At 37.4% G+C, this 9,238-nt stretch overlaps 2 pseudogenes; one reads left to right on the top strand and one right to left on the bottom strand.

Moving 5' to 3' along the window:
* Positions 1-812: 812 nt before the first annotated feature.
* On the bottom strand, positions 813-2,591 carry LOC107716940 (cytochrome b-c1 complex subunit 6, mitochondrial-like; annotated as a pseudogene).
* Positions 2,592-3,187: 596 nt separating this feature from the next.
* Positions 3,188-7,174, top strand: LOC107716930 (5-methylcytosine rRNA methyltransferase NSUN4-like; annotated as a pseudogene).
* Positions 7,175-9,238: the final 2,064 nt, after the last annotated feature.

Here is a 9,238-nt window from a genome sequence, read left to right as displayed (position 1 = left end):
AGCTAACTACTACACTATATAGAAAAAGATAATAGCCTAATTTCAGAAGCACAAAGTGATGTGATTCTGCAGCTGAGCCTGGTCCAAACACAGGATTTAGGTAAGGAAACGGTTATTATATTGGCTGCCATGCCAAATCATGCTCCTGCTTGCTTTTCTGTTATTTACAAAATATCTTCATGGAACATGATCTTTACTTAATATCCTAATGATTTTTGGCATAAAAGAAAAAGCAATGCAAAAAATACAATGTATTTTTGGCTATTGCTGCAATATACCCCAGCGACTTAAGACTGGTTTTGTGGTCCAGGGTCACATATTATTACATTCTCAGTGACAGAAGATTTTAACTTAAAGCAAGGAGAAACTAGCAACTAAAAATGCAATGTCTACTGCCACCCTGAGAGACTGTGTAATTGCAATTGGGTCTACACGCAAAAAAAAGTCCTCTCACATTCAACTGCTTTATTTACAGCAAATTTCTTAACATGTAAATATTTGTATGAACATAAGATTCAGCAACTGAGACATAAACTGAACAAGTTTCACAGGCATTTGACATTAGAAACTGAATAATGAGACCCTGAACAAAGGGGTAGATGTAACGTAGCAGTCCGTTTCTGGCCAACATCGATTTTTATTTTATTTTTTTTAGCAAAAGACATGTGAACAAATGTGTGTACTTTCTGTACATGTACAACACAAGTTTTAGATCTCTGGTGTTGCTTGTGCTGTACATTTTAAATACACATCTGTGGAGCTCTAGATGCTCCACTGGAAATGCAGTACGATGATAGCGTCTCAGAGGGGCTTCATTTAACTGAACTGAAGAGCTTCTGTGCAATCTGGAAGACAATGATGATACTGGAGCAATATTTTTTTAAGGGAAAGTTCACCCAAAAATGAAAATTGTCTTTTACTCACCCTCAAGTTGTTCTAAACAGTTGACAGTAGCCACTGACTTTATATATATACAGTATATATATATATATATATCCCATTTTTTTCCTACCAGCAACTGTTCAGATTCTTCAAAATATCATCTTCTGTATTTAGCAGAAGAAAGAAATTCATCAGGTTTGTATCAACTGTGACAGAATTTAATTTTTTTTGGGTGAACTATTCCTTTAAGAGAACACATTTAAAGAACTGACACTAAAAATTTAAGTTTAAAAAAAAAAAGCTTTTTAACTGCTGCTAAGTGTGACTTACACAATGGTCCAGTGCATGTAGAAAGTCGAAAAGCTCCTCTGTGCAGTCCTCCTCAGTGTGTGACCGTGTGACCTAGTTTCACAAGCTTCTAGCCTTTCTCGTGCATGTATGCAATGTGCCGTCTGCTCGCATTTCTGTCTTATTGTTTCTAGGGGGTCCTGCAGAGGGCCAGACACATTTTAATCTATATGACTACCTCTCCTTCAGCATTTTTGTCTCTTTTTTTCTTTCAAAATTAAACCAAAAAGATGCATTTATAACAGAAGAATTGAATGTTTAGCCTATACATTTTAGATATTGTAGTAGCATACCACCATCTCTTCTTCCTCCTCATCGGCACCATCTTTTCCTTCATCTTCCTCTGCTGTTGTCTGTTCCTTTACAAATAAGAGAAAAGACGCAAAAATGTAGTACCATGAAACTATTTAACAAATATTAATATACAATTTTGGGGACCAAAATGGTATTATTGTATCTTAGTGTTTTATATAAACATTTTAATGTCTTTGCAATGTAAGCATCATTAAGTACTTAAATACATTGATATAGTATTATAAATGTTGTTTACAACACTATTCTATACGATATTTAACAGGAGCATCTGTTCTTTATTTACCAAGGGGTCCTTGAATATAACAAATTCTAATATAATACTTTAACCTCCCTGAAACTCTCTAAGTGAAGTGCCTTCAACCAATTTTGCTGACCTGAAATAAATGAACTTTTCCACGACATTCTAATTTATTGAGATGCACCTGTATAACAATATAGCATAAATACTATTAAAAAAATTTTTTTTTAAAAACCTTTAGACCATCTCTTGATTAAACCTAAGAAAATGTATTAAGCAGAATCACATTGAAATGTTCCCTTGCTGTGCAACAAAAATAAAGATCCCGCTTTAGGTTCTACCCAGCAATGAGGTGAACAGGTGTTTCGGCTGGAACACTACTTTAACCAATCATCGGCCAAAATCAATTGTGTATTATTTCTTATTCTTCTCCCTTTTTAAAATAGGCCTGCTTGTGTCGTAAGTTGCGTATTGAAGAGTGGTCAAACTCATCTCATAGTTAAAGTTAAGGTACACCAAGTGCATATTATTAAACACGTCACTCTTCCACACGAATAGGTTATTAGTAAACAAATCATCTAAATAACAGCAGCCAGAACAGTTTGTAATGTTCATGTCAGGTCTGGTCAAGACAGCTAACATGTTAGCAACGACTTGCCTGCAGTTCATATAACGTACATGTAAGTTGCATAACTTCTCAAATGCACTTTAAACTAACGTTACGTTACAGTAAAAATTCTGAAATTAGTATCTCCTCCTCCACCTCGTCAGGCTCTCCATATGTGACTACTTTTCTTTCAAAAACCATAATTGTATGTCGTAAATTCCCACTTAAACTCAATAAAGGTGCAAAATCTGGCTGAAGCTGAACAAGGAACGTTATGAGAGGAAAATATGCTGAGACCCCAATTTATGATTTCTACTATGGTGAAGGTTTGACTTATGAATATTAAATAGGAACGTTATTGGATGGTTGCAATCAACGTCAGTATGAGCTTATTAATATCCATGAGTTAAGCCTTCGCAATAGTAAGTAGGGGCTCACAAAGAACCTTTCTGTAACGTTCTTACGTTATAATCGCTTTATAAAGACCCACATTATGTTGTTGGTAACAATTTGTTGATTGATTAATTTTTTTTAAAAATCGTATTTTGTTATATTTACAAGAAATCATGTATCATGTACGCGCGAATATTATGAAACCTAGCTAATAATTGAAACCAGTGTGTGAATTCAAGAATGGGTTTACGCCACTTGTTTGGGAAACTGCTTGGCTAAATGATGTATTATATGATGTTTTGGTTTTTAATAAAATAGCTTTATTATTATAGTGGATAAATATAAAACATGATAGTGGAACCAATGAGCACAAAAACAACGGACGCTTTTTGATGATACACAAACATGGCAGCGTACGTATGCACCAAACTTTGTATAAACAAATCTAAAGGCTCGATTAGATTTATTCAGCGACGGTATCGAGTTAAAACTAAATGGGTAAGTAAAGAGGTTGCATTCCTTTTCAAAATAAAAACAAAGTGTCAGAAATAGATAGCATAAAATGATATCGTGTTCCTCTGTATTAGGCAGCAACAAGGCCCAAGTTTCCAGCCACTGAACTTGCTCTGCACAACTTTGACACAAGCTACAGTAAACAGTTAAGGGACCTATGGCCCTCTATTAGAGTTGCCATGCTGTGTGAACAAAAGTATGGAGCGCTGTTAAACAGTTTCTCTTCAGCACCCAATGTAATAACCGAATTAGAAGCTCAAGGATGTAAAGACTTCATCAGTATTCACTGCACCAGAAATGAAGTCCATCAATGTTCACAGGACTCCACGACTTCTCACAGAGATTCAACAGAGCTCGAACCTGCTGCTCTTCAACCCAGTATAAGTCCCGATATAAAATGTCTTGTTTTCCCCAAAGGAGACATATCTAGATTTAAGCCAGCTAGGTGAGAATTACTAAAAATTTTAATTTCTCTGCCGTGTCCCAAGTTGATTGTTTAATATATCTGTCCTATTAACTTAGACCTGACAGCAGTGGCATATTGGGATATTATCTTCTGGATGCTGCCTCAGTGCTGCCTGTTCTAGCATTGGACGTCCAGCCAGGACACACAGTATTGGATCTATGTGCAGCTCCAGGAGGGAAGACACTTGCTCTCCTGCAGACACATTCAGTCAGTATGTGAACTGCCAAATTGCCAACACTCAAAGCATTTTAATGGAAGGGATGCAGATAATATAAGCACGTTTTTTTTCTTTTTCAGATTATCTGTGGGCGAATGACCTGTCAGGTTCCCGCACAATGCGATTACGCAGGACACTTCAGAGCTACCTGCCTAAAGAGTTCCTGGATGAAAACAAAATCCACATCACTTCCACGGATGGGCGGCAGTTAGGCATGACAGAGGAGAAAAGCTTTGACAGAGTTAGTATTGGGCAAAATGTCTGGAAAAGAATGGCATGTTTTGTGAAGTAAAAGAGAATTCCATGTTATACTAACAAATACAAATGTTACAAAAAAAACATACAAATGTTAAGATGTGATTGAATCGCGATATGATTTGATGAAAATGATTACATTTGCAAAAACAGTCAACAAAAATGCAAAGTTTGAACAAGAGATACAGTTTACATCTTTCTTATTTCTGCTTTAACGTATATTTCATGCTGGTTCTAGTTTCTACCTTCTTATTGATCATTACTTATCAAGAAAATAAAGAGAGACAGTATTGCATAGCTGAATTTTATAAATTGAATAAAATTACATGGATTAAGTAAAATATAGTTTTATAATATTTAATATAAAAATATATTTTTTAGGCATTAACTCAATTTATTGTGGTTTTACTAATGTACTGAGGTGGCATTGTTGTTAACTTACAACAATGTAAGGAAAAGATCCACATTTGGTGGATGATTAAAAATATTCATTAGTCACCAGTAGATGGTGTATTCATTCAAATGTAGTCATAGAAAAATGTACATATGTGACGAAGATGTTTGTCTGACAGCTCTCCAACGCGCAGTGTAAGTCAGCATCTGAATTCGCTCTTTTCATTTTGTTACCTCCTTTCTGATATAGTGCACTATAGTGTACTGAATAGGGGCTAGTGAACAAGGGAGCGATTTCAGTCAGATGCAAGTATGTACACTACTGCTCAAAAGTTTGGAGTCTGGATGATTTTATTTATTTTTTATTTATTTAAGAAATTCATACTTTTGTTTAGCAAGGACACATTAAATAAAAAAAAATGACAGTAAAGACGGAAGTAAACAATGTAACAAAAGATTTCTATTTCAAATAGATGTTTTCAACATTGATAAAAACAAGAAATGTTTCTTGAGCACCAAATAAACATATTAGAGTGATTTCTGAATGATCATGTGACACCGAAGACTGGAGTAATAACTGCTGAAAATTCAGCTTTGTCATCACATGAATAATAGAAAAGTTATTTTAAATTGTAAAAATATTTCCCAATGTTATGTTTTTACTGTAATTTTGATCAAATAAATGTGCCCTTGTTGAGCAAAGAGACTTCTTGCATAAACAGTGTAAAGTTTGCACCACAGACAGACACTCTGCAATGGTGGAAGAGAACAATGTTTTTAAGAGGTCTTGGACCAAAGAGAGACAAACTTCCCCTCTTGCAAACACAGCTGCTTCTGTAAGTATTTTTTTAAATGGTGCAAAATGCACAGCAATCAATATAATATTAATATATTTTCATTACCTGGGCATTTTTAAAATATTTTGTTGAATGTGTTTTGTGATAACGCGTGCATGTGTCCATGAAGACTGACTGCGAACTGACATCTAATCAATCTGATGTTTCATGTTCTGCCCAGGTCTGGGATCCAGGCCACGCGACGGGGTGGAAACGTAGTGTACTCTACTTGTTCCCTGTCCCAGCTGCAGAATGAGTGTGTGGTGCAACAGGCCATAAGTCTCGCTCAGCAGGAGCTGGGAATCGCAGTGCAGGTTCAGGACCTCAGATGGTTTGCGCAACGCTTTTCTGACACTTTTAAATCACAAATATTCCAAACGTTTGACCGCAAGTGTACATATAGCTATTGTCCAGTCCACTGTCTCTATCTCTGCGGTGCATCCGTCATTACTGATGCGATGCAGCATTCAGATAATCACAGTTAAAACATTCTGCTGAAGCAGCATTCTATGAACTGTCCCATGATGCTTAGCATGAATTACCACACCATACATCTTCCCGCTTAATCTACCATTAAGATAATAAATCCTTGCAGGCAACAGCCATTTCAATACATGTTTTGCCCGTGATTGTCTGCTTTCACAGTAGTGAAATGTCTTGCCTAACTCTCAAGTGTCCGGTGGAGACTTAATCCATATGACTGTGTCCTGCATTCAAAGAGTGCTGAGCTTCCCTCCGCATGCCCACAATGCCACTCTCCCCGTCTGAAAGGTGTGTGTAGTGTGGCACTGATGTGTAATTACGTGTGACTGAAACAGCGCCTTGGTGACAGGCTCTAGAGTGCTGTGGTTGGCTTGGGTGAGCTCTCCCCAGAAAAGAGGGGTTTTCTTTGCCCTTAAGAGGATTAAGTGGGGTTGTGATCACAGAGGGATAAAAAAAAGAGAATTGAATCAGAAAAGAGAGCTGGGACCAAAGAGCGACCTCTCGCAGGCGAGTTCAAACACCTGTTGTCATCATCCCATCATCAGCACTTTCTCAGTCACGCTGCTGCTTTTCTCTCTCTTAAATATTTTAATTTAAGATATTAAAGCACATTCATTTATGTTCAGGTCTAACGTGCATTAATAGTTGGCATCTTTCATTTTTTTGGCTAATTTCTGAGTGAGCCGTTTTGGTTTCCTGGAGTTCTTTGATGTGTATCTGAGAAATGTGCTGTTGGAGAGATTTACCTCAGCTGACAGCTTGGAGAGTATGTGGCAAAATTGCAGTGCCAGCGGGCTAAAAGAATGCTGGGAACAGGATTAGGATCATATTCTGGCAGTGCCTGTCACTTCTTCAATGGGCTGGGGTTCCTTATGGTGGCAGCTTTCATTCTCCATGCAGCTAAAACCAAAAAGGAGAGCATGAGGGATAGAAGTTTGGATTGAATGGTACACTGTGATTTTTGTGCTAGGCATGCTTGAGGTCCATTTTGTGCTTGTGTGTCTGTAACGAACTGTGTGACGGTGACACCTGATTAAACACTAAGGTGAATTTAGAAACCGCTTAATAATTGAATTTGGATGCTGTGGAGCTTAGCAGTAACAGCTGTTTGTTTCGGTACAGTCTGATTTAAAAAAAACCCTGTTGTGTTGGGGTCAGTTTGAACAGCAGTCAATTCCAAAATGCTTGAAAAGCTGATTAATTTGTGACTATTTCTCATGTAGGGTAATGTGCATGCAAAGTGTCAACACATAGGTGTGTTTTGGAACGGCTGTATAAATTTTGCTAACTTTTGTGTTGAGGTCATATTGCCCCCCAATTAATTTTCATGCAATTTGCTAAAAATCCCAAAAAAACAAAACAAAAAAAAAAACCTAGTCACACACTAAAATGTAATATAAATGAGAACTTCATGAAAATCTTAATCAAACAAGGAAAATTCACTTTTTCTTTATATTGTTGAATTTCACAGTCAAAAAAAATAGATTAGATTAGATTTTTGATCTCTATTACTGTCTCTATAACGAGACTGTTGCAGCACAGAAAAAAAGTGTGAGAAACCCATTTACCTTCACAAGAGTTTGAGAAGCAGGCATATGAGGCAGCTAAAATTTTGCATCTGTGCAGCTAATTTTAAGCATAAAAATATACAGTGGGGAAAATAATTATTTGATCCCCTGCTGATTTTATAAGTTTGACCACTTACAAAAAAATTAAGGGTCTATTTTATGTATGGTAGGTTTATTTTAACGGATAGAGACAGAATATCAACAACAAAAAATCCAGAAAAAACACATTATATAAAGGTTATAAATTGACTTGCATTTCAGTAAGTAAAATAAGTATTTGATCCCCTACCAACCAGCAAGAATTCTGGCTCCCACAGATTGGTTACGTGCCCAAGTGGAACACAGATTAGTCCTGTCACTTTAAGAAATTACTCCTAATGTCATCTTGTTATGAGTATAAAAGAAACCAGTCCATAGAATGTGTATCTTCCATTCAAACCTCTCCCACCACCATGGGCAAGACCAAAGAGCTGTCAAAGGACGTCAGAGACAAGATTGTAGACCTGCACAAGGCTGGAATGGGCTACAAGACCATCAGCAAGAAGCTTTTTGAGAAGGAGACAACTGTTGGTGTGAATATTCGGAAATGGAAGAAATACAAAATAACCATCAATCGCCCTCTGTCTGGTGCTCCATGCAAGATCTCGCCTTATGAGGAAAGGATGGTCATGATAAAGGTGAGGGAACAGCCCCGAACTACACAGGAGGAGCTTGTTAATGATCTTAAGGCAGTTGGGACAACAGCCGCCAAGCAAACCATTGGTAACACACTACGTTGCAATGAGTTGAAATCATGCAGTGCCCGCAAGGTCCCCCAGCTCAAGAAGGCACATGTACAGGCCCGTCTGAACATCTAAATGATTCAGAGAAGGCTTGGGAGAAAGTGCTGTTGTCACATGAGAACAAAATTGAACTCTTTGGCATCAACTCGACTTGCTGTGTTTGGAGGGAGAGAAATGCTGACTATGACCCCAAGAACACCATCCCTACAGTCAAGCATGGAGGTGGAAACATTATGCTTTGGGGCTGTTTCTCTGCTATGGGTACAGGATGACTTCACCACATTGAAGGACCGATGGACGGGACCATGCACCATAACATTCTGGATGAGAACTTCCTTCTCTCAGCCAGAACACTGAAGATGGGTCATGGATGATGGGTCTTCCAGCATGACAATGACCCAAAATACCACCAAGGCAACAAAGGAGTGGCTCAAAAAGAAGCACATTAAGGTCATGGAGTGGCCTAGCCAGTCCCCAGACCTTAATTCTATAGAAAATCTGTGGAGTGAGCTGAAACTTTGAGTTGCCAAGAAACCTTAAGGATTTAGAGAGAATCTTTAAAGAGGAGTGGAACAAAATCCCTCCTGAGATGTGTGCAAACCTGGTGACCAACTACAAGACACGTCCTACCTCTGTGCTTGCCAACAAGAGTTTCTCCACCAAGTTTTGCTTGGGGATCAAATACTTATTTGACTCACTGAAATGCAAATCAATTTATAACCTTTGAACAGTTTTTTTTTTCTGGATTTTTTGCTTGATATTCTCTCTATCCGTTAAAATAAACCTACCATAAAAATTATAGACCCTTCATTTCTTTGTAAGTGGGCAAACTTACAAAATCAGTAGGGGATCAAATAATTATTTTCCCCACTGTAAATTAAAAAAATACAAACTATACGAATGCTTCACATAAACACTGTACCTATACACAACTAACCTACT

This window comes from Sinocyclocheilus rhinocerous, unplaced genomic scaffold (assembly GCF_001515625.1).
Source record: "Sinocyclocheilus rhinocerous isolate Xijiao unplaced genomic scaffold, SAMN03320098_v1.1 scaffold930, whole genome shotgun sequence".
Lineage (NCBI taxonomy): Eukaryota > Metazoa > Chordata > Actinopteri > Cypriniformes > Cyprinidae > Sinocyclocheilus > Sinocyclocheilus rhinocerous.
The sequence above is the reverse complement of the archived record's forward strand: the minus strand, read 5'-3'. Positions and strand labels throughout refer to the sequence as shown.